The sequence below is a fragment of the Salvelinus namaycush genome, chromosome 32 (genome assembly GCF_016432855.1).
Source record: "Salvelinus namaycush isolate Seneca chromosome 32, SaNama_1.0, whole genome shotgun sequence".
Taxonomy (NCBI): domain Eukaryota; kingdom Metazoa; phylum Chordata; class Actinopteri; order Salmoniformes; family Salmonidae; genus Salvelinus; species Salvelinus namaycush.
Window position 1 is genome coordinate 10,402,781 of NC_052338.1, and position 13,103 is coordinate 10,415,883.

A 13,103-nucleotide genomic window follows, 5' to 3' on the forward strand; every position below is an offset into this window, starting at 1 on the left:
AGTAAAAATAAAGAAAAACCCTGGAATGAGTAGGTGTGTCCAAACTTTTGACTGGTACTGTATGTCCTTGAACCAATTTATTTTCAAATCGCACAAAGAATAAGTTATAAGGGTAATTAAGTTGCTAATGGCAGTACCCCAGTCAGCCTTCAACTTGAGATACTCAATGAAAGCTAGCACTGAGCTAGCCTGCAACATCACTTCCTGGACTTGCTCAAACTGCGCATGTTATGTCTCCATGAGGCACCATCTTAACTGACTTCCTTGGCTTCAAATGCGCTATTGAGTCTTCACATAGGAATGAATGGTGTCAGGTGATCGATGTCTTTGTCCATTCATATACAGTCATTGGAATAAGATTATATGGACAGGGGGATCTGAATCTAAATCTGCACTGTTCTTCTAAGACACATACGGCCCCTGGACTGAGACAAACAGACAAGTGGTGATGAAGTATCTCAGGGAAGATAAGAGAAATGCAGTAGGGTTAGTGTATAGCGCATGTACCAATGGTAGGGGACCAAGTTCAAGTCAACTCCACTACAGTTTTGACATACAAAATGATACGTGATGAAAATATGTTAACACAATCATCAAAGTAACTGTCAGGTGAAAATCAAAATTTTAAAAGTGCATATTCTGTAAACTCATACCCAAATAATGTTGTTGACACATACTATACTCATATTTGAGGCCAAAGCATAAGTTAGAGGAAAAAAACACCTTTAACTTGTATCTCAAACAGACCGTTTCAGAAATGCTTGCTATTCCTTCATAGAACATCAGATCATGTTGGCTCATTGGCTGAGCTGGCAAATGACAGGTATATGACCACACCATTCTGCTGTTGTGTTACGCCCACACCATTCCAAAACAGAAAAGCTGCATTTTAACATAATAAACCATTTTAGAAGGAAAACTATTGCACTTAATTGTAATTTATAGGTCATTTTTCATAGAAATCTGAAAACACTGTATTGTTACTTAAAAAATGTATGGCACTTCTCAGCGACATTTCCATCCCATAAAATATTATCTATAGGTCCTGGTCAAAAGTTGTGCAATATATAGGGAATAGGTGCCATTTGGAATGCAACCACTCTCCCTCACCCGGCAGTCTCTCTTGATGGTCTCCCTCATCAGGCAGCCTCTCTTCTTGGTCTCCCTCGCCCGGCAGTCTCTCTTGATGGTCTCCCTCGCCCGGCAGCCTCTCTTGATGGTCTCCCTCGCCCGGCAGCCTCTCTTGATGGTCTCCCTCACCAGGCAGCCTCTCTTCTTGGTCTCCCTCGCCCGGCAGTCTCTCTTGATGGACTTGCTCGGCAGGCACTCTCTCTTGATGGACTTGCTCGCCAGGCACTCTCTCTTGATGGACTTGCTCGCCAGGCAGCCTCTCTTCTTGGCCTCCCTCACTAGGCAGTCTCTCTTGATGGTCTTGCTCGCCAGGCAGTCTCTCTTGATGGTCTTGCTCAGGGCATTGTAGTTGTCTGACTCCAGCAGCAGTCCATCAGGCAGGTCCTGGATGAAGTCCAGGTCTTTGAAGGTGGGCACGGCCTTGTCCCGCTCCTTAGCTGAGGCCCGTCTCTTATAGGTAGAACCCTTCAGGTCGTACTTGAAGTGCATGCACGCAGAGGCACGTTGTTCATGAAAGTGATGTAGATGTTCTTGCCCCCCGCCTGGACGCAGTACAGGCCATAGAACTTAGACAAGGTTCTCTTGTTCTGGTGTAGGTTCTAGAGAGGAGGAGAGGTGAAACGAGAGAAGGTGTAAGTATATCAATCAAATCCACTTTAGAACTTGTCTATTAGTGTAGAACAAAACATAGAGAATAAACCAGGAAGACATTGAGGCCAAAGCTTGAATTGAGTAACGAGATTAAAGCTTGAATTGAGTAACGTGCTTCTACACCTGCATTGCTTGCTGTTTGGGGTTTTAGGCTGGGTTTCTGTACAGCACTTCGAGATATTAGCTGATGTACGAAGGGCTATATAAAATAAACTTGATTGATTGATTGATTAACTTGGTAACTCAAAACACAGGATCAAAAACATGCACACACTAGCCCACAAACTCTCACTCTCTTACCACGAAGTAGCCAGGCAGTAGTTATTGTAAGAACTCAGCCTCTTTGTGATGCACAGTCTTAATGAGGAACTGATCATTGCTGGAGACAGAACTGAGATCCACTGGGTTCAGAGTTGGACAGCTCAATCAGTTCCTCATCACACAGAGAGTACTGAAACCAAAACAGTGATTAATTACACAGTATTTAAATAGACCATTCCACCACCTGCATTCACATTCCCATCAATGATTTATCCGTTGATATAATTTATACTCCACTGTTTTACTGTATTTGGAAAAAGCCACAGGATGATTTTTCAATACCGTCAATACTATTTCTTTGATGTTTTTCAATACATTTTGAATATTGTAGCTACTTTAAGCTAATACCTGCAGTCAACTTGAGCAATACGTTAGGAGATCAAGCAGATTGCGTTCTTGTAACGATTGTCGTCGGGAGAAGGAGAAGAGGACCAAGGTGCAGCGTGATAAGTGTCCATATTAACTTTTAATAAATACTAACACTTGAACAAAAACAACAAAGTGACAAACGAAGAGTTCTGCAAGGTGCAACCAACACTAAACAGAAAATAACTACCCACAAACACAGGTAGGAACAGGCTACCTAAGTATGGTTCTCAATCAGAGACAACGATTGACAGCTGCCTCTGATTGGGAACCATACCAGGCCAAACACATAGAAATACAAAACATAGAACAAAACATAGAATGCCCACCCCAACTCACGCCCTCTTCATTTCAACTGTCACATTATTTGACATTATGAAGCTTACAGTAGTTCCCCAGAATAGCTGAGCCAGTCAGGTGTTTGTTTGTAAATGGCACAATGGGAGAAAGCGAGCTGGTGAGTCCATGGCGTTCTATATCTATCAGCGAGTCTCTGTTGTGCAGTGCACATGAGGTGATGAAATTTCGCAATTCACTACTAAATGTTTGCCATCAGATATCTTATAAAGGCTTTCTGCCAGAAGTCAAAAAGCTCTGGATGAGTAATCTGTACAGCTGCCATTTTTTCCCTGTGCCTCCTACTAGCGTTTTTTTTTTTTTTCCCATCTGCTCCATGTATACATTCCAGAAAAGAATCCATCAAAATGTTGTTCCTTTGCACAATTTCTGTCGTTCACTTCCGCTTGTAAATGTGCACACTCAGTGAAAATGACATTCGGTAGCTACTAGTTATGCTTGTATAACTTCATGAGCAGGATTGGCCTGTCATTGCTATTAGTTTATGTTCATTTTCGCTCATTAGCATTTAACTAACAGCGTCCATGTGATTTTGTTATTAGTTTGTGCTAATTTTGTTAGCATTCTGGTAATAGAGGCCCAATGGGCTTTTCTTGTATTTTTAGAGCCCCCTTATGCGGGTAGTACCGTAAATCCCGGAATGAGAGAAAGACAGTATGACATATGAAAATCTGGATACCGGCCAAGCCCACATTCTACACTTGTTCAGAATGCAATATTGACATAAAAACATAATAGAAACCCATACAAGTTTGCTTCTGAGAATATCTCCCACTCCCTCTATACCTCCCTCTCCATCAACGAACCAACCAACCACATACGCACGCACGCACGCACCTGGGGAAAGAGATGCTCTCCACATCTTCAAAGTCCTTGAATAGTACATCTCTCTTTTGCCTCTGGCACAGGCTGCCTAATGTGTGGATGATGCCCAACTGGATGGCACCTTTCAGGGCAGATGAGGTGGTCTGGAGGAGGGCAGAGCAGAGAACTAGAGCGAGATGGAGGAGGTGAATACAGAGTAAAGATAAATAAAGAGAAGGTATTCAGCAAGTGCAAAATATAGTAATACCCAATCTAAAAGATAAATAACAATGGATCAAAGGGTACAGAGAGTGTGCAAACAGGCAGTTAAAATAAATTAAATTAAACAAGGAGAATTTATATGTACATATGTGAGGGATAAAATGTTGAGTGCAAGAAGATGTACAGTGCATATTTCATTACAAAATCACATTTGGCCAACATTTGGCCTCCCACAATGAATACAAAATTGTTTGTCGTATTTGGCCCACTGTTGGTCCACACAGGACTGGCCGAGGACTGGCCGAGGCAAAGCCAGCAGTGCCAAACAGTTGCTGCAAGTGGCCCGGAATTGTCTGCTATCTGGGCAGGTTGAGCATATGTATATATTAAATGGATACTTCAGGAATTATCTACTTCCCCAGTCAGATAAACTTGGGGATACCATCTTTATGTCTCTGTGTCCAATATGAAGGAAGTTAGAGGTAGTTTTGCGAGCCAATGCTAACTAGTGTTAGCGAAATGACAAAGTCTATGGGTATCTACTAGAATACCAGCAGAATACCATAGACTTCTACTAGAATACCATAGACTTCCAGTCATCGGGCTGACGTTAGTTAGCATTGGCTCATTAAATGAAATGTAACTTCCTTCATACTGGACATAGAGACATAAAAATGGTATCCACAAGTTCATCTAACTCTGGAGAAGTAGATAAAAGGCCTCATTGTCAAAATCCTGAAGTATCCCTTTAAACTCAGAGGAGGAGTGCTCTGAGTATGAAGGGCATGTCTGGGGTGCACACCCTATCAAATCGTAGCAAAATGCAACAGAAAACAAATGTTTTAATTCAACAAATTCAGGTAGGTCTCTCCCTATTCCGTCCCACTTGGTTCCTAGTGAACCAAGATCAAATCACATAAACATTCCTGTCAGAATGCTCTTGTTTGTACAACAAGTCTCTCTTAGGTTTAGGTCACACATGCTAAGGAAAACCCAAAGACACGTGGGAGTTGAAATACAACACATTTTTGATTTGCAGGAAGGGGAACTGCATTGAATGAAATTATTATTTTGAATGATCTATACCCTCTAATAATGTGATTGGATATCTGTGAAAGGCTATCTGCAGGTGCTGACTATTCGTGAAGCACTAGTTTCCCTGCGTAAAGTGAAGGGTAGGCTACTCAATCACCAATTTTGAAGTCTGTGTAAAAAGAGGGAACAGGTTAAAGCCATCAAATTATACAAATTCTCCCTATAAGATCAGGTGAAATTTGGTTAATAATGTGATTGGTTACCTGCATGTTTAACAATGCCAGGTCTCTCACCAGAATCCTCCCAGTACGGATGAGGTAGTTGACTGGTTTAGGCTTGGAGAAGAAGGAATATATTTACAGACATTTTCATCATGTTGTTTTATAGAAAACTAGTGACTTGATGTTAATGTTTAATATCCTCTAAAGACTAAAGAGTATCAGAATGGATAGACTCATGGAGATAGGAACACACGAGGGTCCAGACCAAGGGATTAAAGCCAGACAGGTCCACTGCCCAACCTCCTCATCCACATCCTAAGGAACAAGACACGATCAAATTAAGAGTCAGTTTGAATGATAGATTGTTATTGAACCAATCCTGCTAATGAAGCAGTATTATTATAGCATTGGTGCCAGTCTGTTTCAGCTCTCTGCCATCTCCTTATAGGATTGCCATGCCAATATCATATTGCCACGATTAAATTGGCAAGAGCAGAACAGACCGGTACCCAGACTATTGATAGGCCCTTTCTTACCTGAACAAGGTGATGTCTTCCTGGTCCAGGGTGGGCTCATGATCTTTATGAATAATTCAAGGATTATTTTCTTTAAGTAAACAGGTTGGTTTCAAAGCGCATGTTTGTTTGTTGTTATTAATAGCATTTGGGCTACATTGAACAAAGTATCACATCTCCTCTGGGCTTGCTAGGAATCATATCTATTCTACGTCCCAAATGACACCCTATTCCATATGTAGTGCACAAAGCCTTGGTCAAAGTAGTGTACTAAATAGGGAATAGGGTGTCATTTGGGATGAACTAAGTGTCCGTCCAGACTTAATATGTAATACTGCTGTCTGGACATTGTAAACTCTATAAACTTACTGTCCTCAACCTTGACACGGGCCACACTCCAAATCAAATCAAATGTATTTGTCACATACACATGGTTAGCAGATGTTAATATCTAATAAGTAATATAACCTAACAATTTCACAACAACTACCTTATACACACAAGTGTAAAGGAATGAATACGAATATGTACATAAAAATATATGAATGAGTGATGCCCAAACGACATAGGCAAGATGCAGTAGATGGTATAGAGTACAGTATATACATATGAGATGAGTAATGTAGGGTATGAAAACATTATATAAAGTGGCATTGTTTAAAGTGGCTAGTGATAAATTGATTACATACATTTTTCCATTATTAAAGTGGCTGGAGTTGAGTCAGTATGTTGGCAGCAGCCACTCAATGTTAGTGATGGCTGTTTAACAGTCTGATGGCCTTGAGATAGAAGCTGTTTTTCAGTCTCTTGGTCCCCGCTTTGATGCACCTGTACTGGCCTCATCTTCTGGATGATAGCGGAGTGAACAGGCAGTGGCTCGGGTGGTTGTTGTCCTTGATGATCTTTTTGGCCTTCCTGTGACATCGGGTGGTGTAGGTGTCCTGGAGGGCAGGTAGTTTGCACCCGGTGATGCGTTGTGCAGACCTCACTACCCTCTGGAGAGCCTTACGGTTATGGGCGGAGCAGCTGCCGTACCAGGCGGTGATACAGCCCGACAGGATGCTCTCGATTGTGCATCTGTAGAAGTTTGTGAGTGTTTTTGGTGACAAGCCGAATTTCTTCAGCCTCCTGAGGTTGAAGAGGCGCTGCTGCACCTTCTTCACCACGCTGTCTGTGTGGGTGGACCATTTTAATTTGTCCGTGATGTGTACGCCGAGGAACTTAAAACTTTCCACCCTCTCCACTACTGTCCCATCAATGTAGATAGGGGGCTGCTCCCTCTGCTGTTTCCTGAAGTCCACAATCATCTCCTTTGTTTTGTTGACATTGAGTGTGAGGTTATTTTCCTGACAGCACACTCTGATGGCCCTCACCTCCTCCCTGTAGGCCGTCTCGTCGTTGTTGGTAATCAAGCCTACCACTGTAATGTCGTCTGCAAACTTGATGATTGAGTTGGAGGCGTGCATGGCCACGCAGTCGTGGGTGAACAGGGAGTACAGGAGAGGGCTGAGAACGCACCTTTGTGGGGACCCAGTGTTGAGGATCAGCAGGGTGGAGATGTTGTTACCTACACTCACCACCTGGGGGCGGCCCGTCAGGAAGTCCAGGACCCAGTTGCACAGGGCGAGGTCGAGACCCAGGGTCTCGAGCTTAATGATGAGTTTGGAGGGTACTATTGTGTTAAATGCTGAGCTGTAATCGATGAACATCATTCTTACATAGGTATTCCTCTTGTCCAGATGGGTTAGGGAAGTGTGCAATGTGATGGCGATTGCGTCGTCTGTGGACCTGTTGGGGCGGTAAGCAAATTGGAGTGGGTCTAGAGTGTCAGGTAGGGTGGAGGTGATATGGTCCTTGACTAGTCTCTCAAAGCACTTCATGATGACGGAAGTGAGTGCTACAGGGCGGTAGTCATTTAGCTCAGTTACCTTAGCTTTCTTGGGAACAGGAACAATGGTGGCCCTCTTGAAGCATGAACAAAATACTGCATAGTTTCCTAGGAACGCGAAGCGAGGCGGCCATCTCTGTCGGCGCCGGAAGATCAATCCCCAAGGTGGCCTGTGGATCCTCGCCAACGCCGTGATATTTCCAATACAAGTAGACAGCTGAACCATTCGCAAGCATCAGACAAGCTGCACACAGAAGCGTCCGCTTGCAGATCAATCTCAGCGGGCTCGCTGTCAAAAAACTACTGAGCATAGCCCTACTCATTATCGCCCCTAATACTGCAGTAATTTTGACACTTATTTCTTAGAATTACAGGATTTTATAGGGAACCAACGTTATGCCTAATTATTCCATACGTTGTGGTTTGCTGTCACAATGGGATGAAAATATTTACCAAACTGATTCAAAAACACTAAACAGTGACATCAATTAAATTGAATTTCGGGCGTGATAGTTTATACAATTGTGAACTATGAAGCATGGTTGAGAGAATGGTAGCCTAACAGCAGAGACCTAACTATTTGTGGAACAATCTTTAAAATTCTTAAATGTGACCTTTTGGTGCCTCTAGACCTAGGGCAATTCAGAAAGCTGATGGAGGACCTTAACCGATTGTTAAAAAAAAAAAATGATGACTGTCTGTGTTTTCTTTCTTCTTTCAATTTGTGTGTGCATTTCTGTAATTCAGGGCTCATCTGTAAAAGAGACATTGTGCTCAGTATGACTCCCTGATAAATATAAAGCTTAAATCTGGCTCAAATCAACAAAGATATTTTACCTTACCCAGAGGCCAAATCTTAAGGGACTGGTACAGAAAGCATACAGATTACATCACATACATAATTATATACGAACTGACTAAATCGATTTGTCAATAAATTCAGGAACCCGCTCATCTGAAGGTGCTTGATGTCTTCTGTATCATACTATCACGTTTCAGGTAAGACCCAGATGCAGACAGTCAAAGTAACAAAAGTAATCCAGATAGGGTGCAAACAGGAGACAAAGGGCTGTGAGACATGGGTTTAATTCTGGAAACATGAAAAGTGGGATGTATACGGAGGGTACGAGGCAACAGAAGACGAACAGCAGAGGGGCTAATGACCTTGGAGATGGGGAAAGGGACGATAAACCAGGGGAAGAGTTTGCGGGATTCCACCCGGAGGAGCAGATCCCAGGTGGACAGCCATACCTTCTGCCCGAGACGATACCGGGGAGTCGTGGTCCGGTGGCGATCCACTTGTCGTCGATACCTGGAGGTGGTATTGAGAAGGGCTGACCGGGCTCTCTTCCAGGTACGACGACAGCAGCGGACAAACATCTGGGCCAAAGGTATGCCGACCTCTTCCTCCTGCTCAGGGAAGAGCGGGGGCTGATACCCCAGGGAACACTCAAAGGGCAATAGACCCGTGGCAGAGCAAGGAAGGGTGTTGCGGGCGTATTCGACCCATACTAGGTACTGGCTCTAGGTGGTGGGGTTGGCGGAGACCAGGCAGCACAGAGTCGTCTCCAGGTCTTGGTTGGCTTGCTCCGACTGGCCGTTGGACTGGGGGTGGAACCTAGAGAACAGGCTGGCCGACGACCCAATGAGTGTGCAGAACGCCTTCCAGAACCGTGACGACAACTGAGGACCCCGGTTGGAGACTATGTCCACTGGCAGTCCATGGATCCGGAAGACGTGCTACACCGTGAGCTGGGCCGTCTCTTTGGCTGAGGGTAGCTTGGGGAGAGGAATGAAGTGGGAGGCTTTGGAAAATCGATCCACTACAGTCAGGATGGCGGTGTTGCAATCAGGCAAGGGGAGACCCGTGACAAAGTAGAGAGCAGAACCGGTGAGGGACAGGCAGAGGTTGAAGGAGACCAGCTGGAGCTTGCCGGGGAGTCTTGTTCTGTGCACAGATCGTGCATGCGGCGATGAACGCGGAGATGTCAGGAACCATGGTAGGCCACAAAAAGCGTTGTCGCACAAAGGCCAGGGTCCGCCGGGAGCCCGGGTGGCAGGCAAGACTGGAGGAGTGGGCCCACTCCAGGACCGAGAAGCGGACCGCGTCAGGAACGAACATCCAGTTATCTGGGCCCCCCGGGGTTTGGCTGGGATCGCATGCTTCCCTATACCTCAGGTGAGATATTCCAGGTTCTTGTGGTCGGTCCACACAACGAACGGATGTTCCGCCCCCTTCCAGCCAGTGCCTCCACTCCAACGCCATCTTCACCATGAGAAGCTCACGATTCCCCACGTCTTAGTTCCTCTCCGTGGCATTGGGGCGGTGGGAGAAGAAGGCGCAGGGATGTAACTTGAGGTCCAGGGCAGAACGCTGGGACAGGATAACCCTCACTCCGACACAAACTGGTGGAACGCGTCAGGATGAACCAAGATGGGAGCTGTGGTGAAGCGGTATTTGAGATCGCGGAACGCCCGGTCAGCAGCTGGGGACTACGTGAACAGAACCTTGGGAGAGGTGAGTGCAGACAGGGAGGAAGCCAGGGTGCTGTAACCCCGGTTAAAGCGCCAATAAAAGTTGCCGAATACCAGGAAACATTGCAGCTACACCCTGGACGTAGACTGGGACTAATCCACCACCGCTCTCACCTTTCCGGGATCCATCTTTTTGGATTCCATGTAGGACCCTTTGTGGAAAAGGTCCTACATGGAATCCAAAAAGTTTCTCCTTGGAACAAAAAAGGGTTCCCTCATATGCGGAGAGCCGAAAAACCATTTTGGAACCCTTTTTTCTAAGAGTGTAGGCTATCCATCTCTCATACACTCTTACTTATGGAGTACAAGAAAATAGATGTGAGAACACAACACACTGTGATCCAAGATTATTTACAGACTAGAAAAAGTTTTGATTATCTGGTGGTCACAAGAAAAAGTAGAACTTCTGGGAACCACCATAGTACAGCTGAACAGCACAACTACATTGGTAAACCACTGCATAATGTCTATGTAGATGAAGATTACTCTATTGTCCACTGTCACAGAGAAATACAGTGAGACCAAAAGTATTGGGACAAATTCACTTATTTGTGTATTATGATAGTCAAAAGTTTAGAATTTGGTCCCATATTCCTAGCAAGATATGACTACAACAAGCTTGTGACTCTACACACTTGTTGGATGCATTTGCTGTTTGTTTTGGTTGTGTTTCAGATTATTTTGTGCCAAATAAAAATGAATGGTAAATAACATATTGTGTCATTTTAAGAACAGATAATAATAAGAATAGAAGACGTTTCTGGTCGTCGAACATCTCATTCCAAAATCATGGGAATTCAAGGTGCTATTAGGAGCAACATGGAGTCACATTAAATCCCTCACGTAGTCTCTTTGGGCGCGATCCAAACATGTTCAAATCAATTTCAACTTAATGTGCGGATAATAGGAGAATGAGCGATGCACAAGAGGAACACAATTATTTACACCTCTTCATTATCCAACGATGCCATTTCTGTACTGTAGCCCCTTAGGGAGAACATTTACATGAAGCCCAAGAGCCACAGAGGGAAATAAGTCCAACTCCTTCACGCGGGAATCATTTCATTTAGAAGATTTTGAAGTGAGGGTGAGATAGGGGAAAAAAAAACATGTGGACTTCTATATAGTTATGAAGGAGCTCTGCAACAACGTTCAATGGAGGTCCTGGAGAAAGCATCCATTGGTAGGGTAATGGGTTACGGCATTATTCACCATCTAGCTGTGTGTATGCATACATTATGCAGATAGTGTTCTCATCCTTTTAAAGGTAAACTCCACTTTTGGTATTTGTTTCATTAGTTCATTGTTTATATAGTGCCAAAATGTTTTGCATGTTTAGAAGTTTAAGATATCCAACTTTCCAAATACAGCCGGTATGATGCATTTTGCATCATATGATTCAAAACGCATCACACCGACAGTATTTCTGTATTTTGAAATGTATATATCTTGACAACTTGATTGCTGACATGCAAAACATTTTTGGGACTATATCAACAATGGACTAATGAAACAAATACCAAAATATCATTTTTGGGTGGAATTTTCCTTTAACACAGATGTGAACAGGGGTTACAGCAGCAGGCAGGAATTACCTACTACAATAGAAGCATCTATTACACAGGTTATTGTAGAGTAACCCACATGGTGTTACAAAAAAAAGCAGTTCTCATAAAAGAGTTAGCATTTATTTGATGCTTAAAAATAGTCCATACACTTCTCTTGAAATAGAAAAACAATTATACAAAACCATCCTACATTAATCATTACACAACTCCATTCTTGTGGCAAGATCATCGTTCCTTATCTTCTCAAAATTGTCAAGAGGAAAGTCCCTAATAGTGTTCTGTTTATTTAAAAATGGGGTCTGCTGTGATGTCTGTTATCACAAAAACACTGCTATACTGTATCCCAATAGAGAGATCTAGTAAGAATTCTGGATCAGGTATATTCTATTATAATATGCTTTGGTGAGATGCTTTATGATAAAAGTCAATGATTAAACATTTTGAGGCTTCACAAGAGGTAACTTCACTGCAGTGCCATGAGCAGCAGTGTAACATTGCAAATACAAAACAGCCGTTAAAGTGTAGTGCCACCTGCTGGTCAACATATGGAACAATGCATAAAACAGGAAATTGTACTGAGCCACGAGTTCTCCATCTCTGAGAAGACTGAGGTTATCCAACACACACGGTAAAGCACGTGGCAGATACCGGTTCTAACATTTTAAAGACAGTTTTCATCGTTTTTTAATCGAAGCAATCAAAGTACACACAGTCATTCATGGCTCGGTCAAGTAGCCGCAACTGTGAGAGCAGTAGCAAAACGACAGGTAAAGCTACAACAGTCAAATCATGGTAAATATGATTATTTCATCAAATTGGTGCATACTAAACATGTTCAACTATACAATCTGGCAAAGAGATGCTAAACGAAAGATGCGCTTATATATTTCATATATAGGCAGTTTACATCCCATAGCATTCAGATACTTAAAAAAATACAATTTTATATGTACATAAGAAAAAGGCTTGCGGAGAGCTTATAAAATATAACTATTAGTCATGAAGAATATTGACTTCTGAACAAAGGAAGAGACAAGTCTTTGTTTACAATGGGTGAGTGGAGAGCGCCATAGGCCAGAGGAACGGTATTCCAGCAAAACAGCAGGCCTAAAACAGCAGGCCTCTTCCTCCAATAACTTCAAAAGGGGCAGTAGAGGTATTGGGGCTGGTAAGTAAAGGGGTTATCTGAAGGGATTGTATTTCATCCACCCAGTTAGCCATGGTGAGAAATCAATTATACAAGATGCACGCTCCTCTCAAAAACTGACCAAGGATCAGAGTACATAAACATTTTAATGCTAAAAATGTGTGTACACACACACTTCCAAAAGTATGTGGACACCTGCTCGTCAAACAGCTCATTCCAAAAATCATGGGCATTAATATGGAGTTGGTCCCCCCCCTTTGCTACAAAGTTGGAAACACAGAATCATCTAGAATGTCACTGTATGCTGTAGCGTTAAGATTTCCCTTCACTGGAAGTAAGGGG

The 13,103-nt window shown here is 43.3% G+C and overlaps 1 pseudogene; it reads right to left on the reverse strand.

Moving 5' to 3' along the window:
• Nucleotides 1-52: 52 nt before the first annotated feature.
• LOC120026814 lies at nt 53-10,190 on the reverse strand (annotated as a pseudogene).
• Between the last annotated feature and the right edge of the window lie 2,913 nt (nt 10,191-13,103).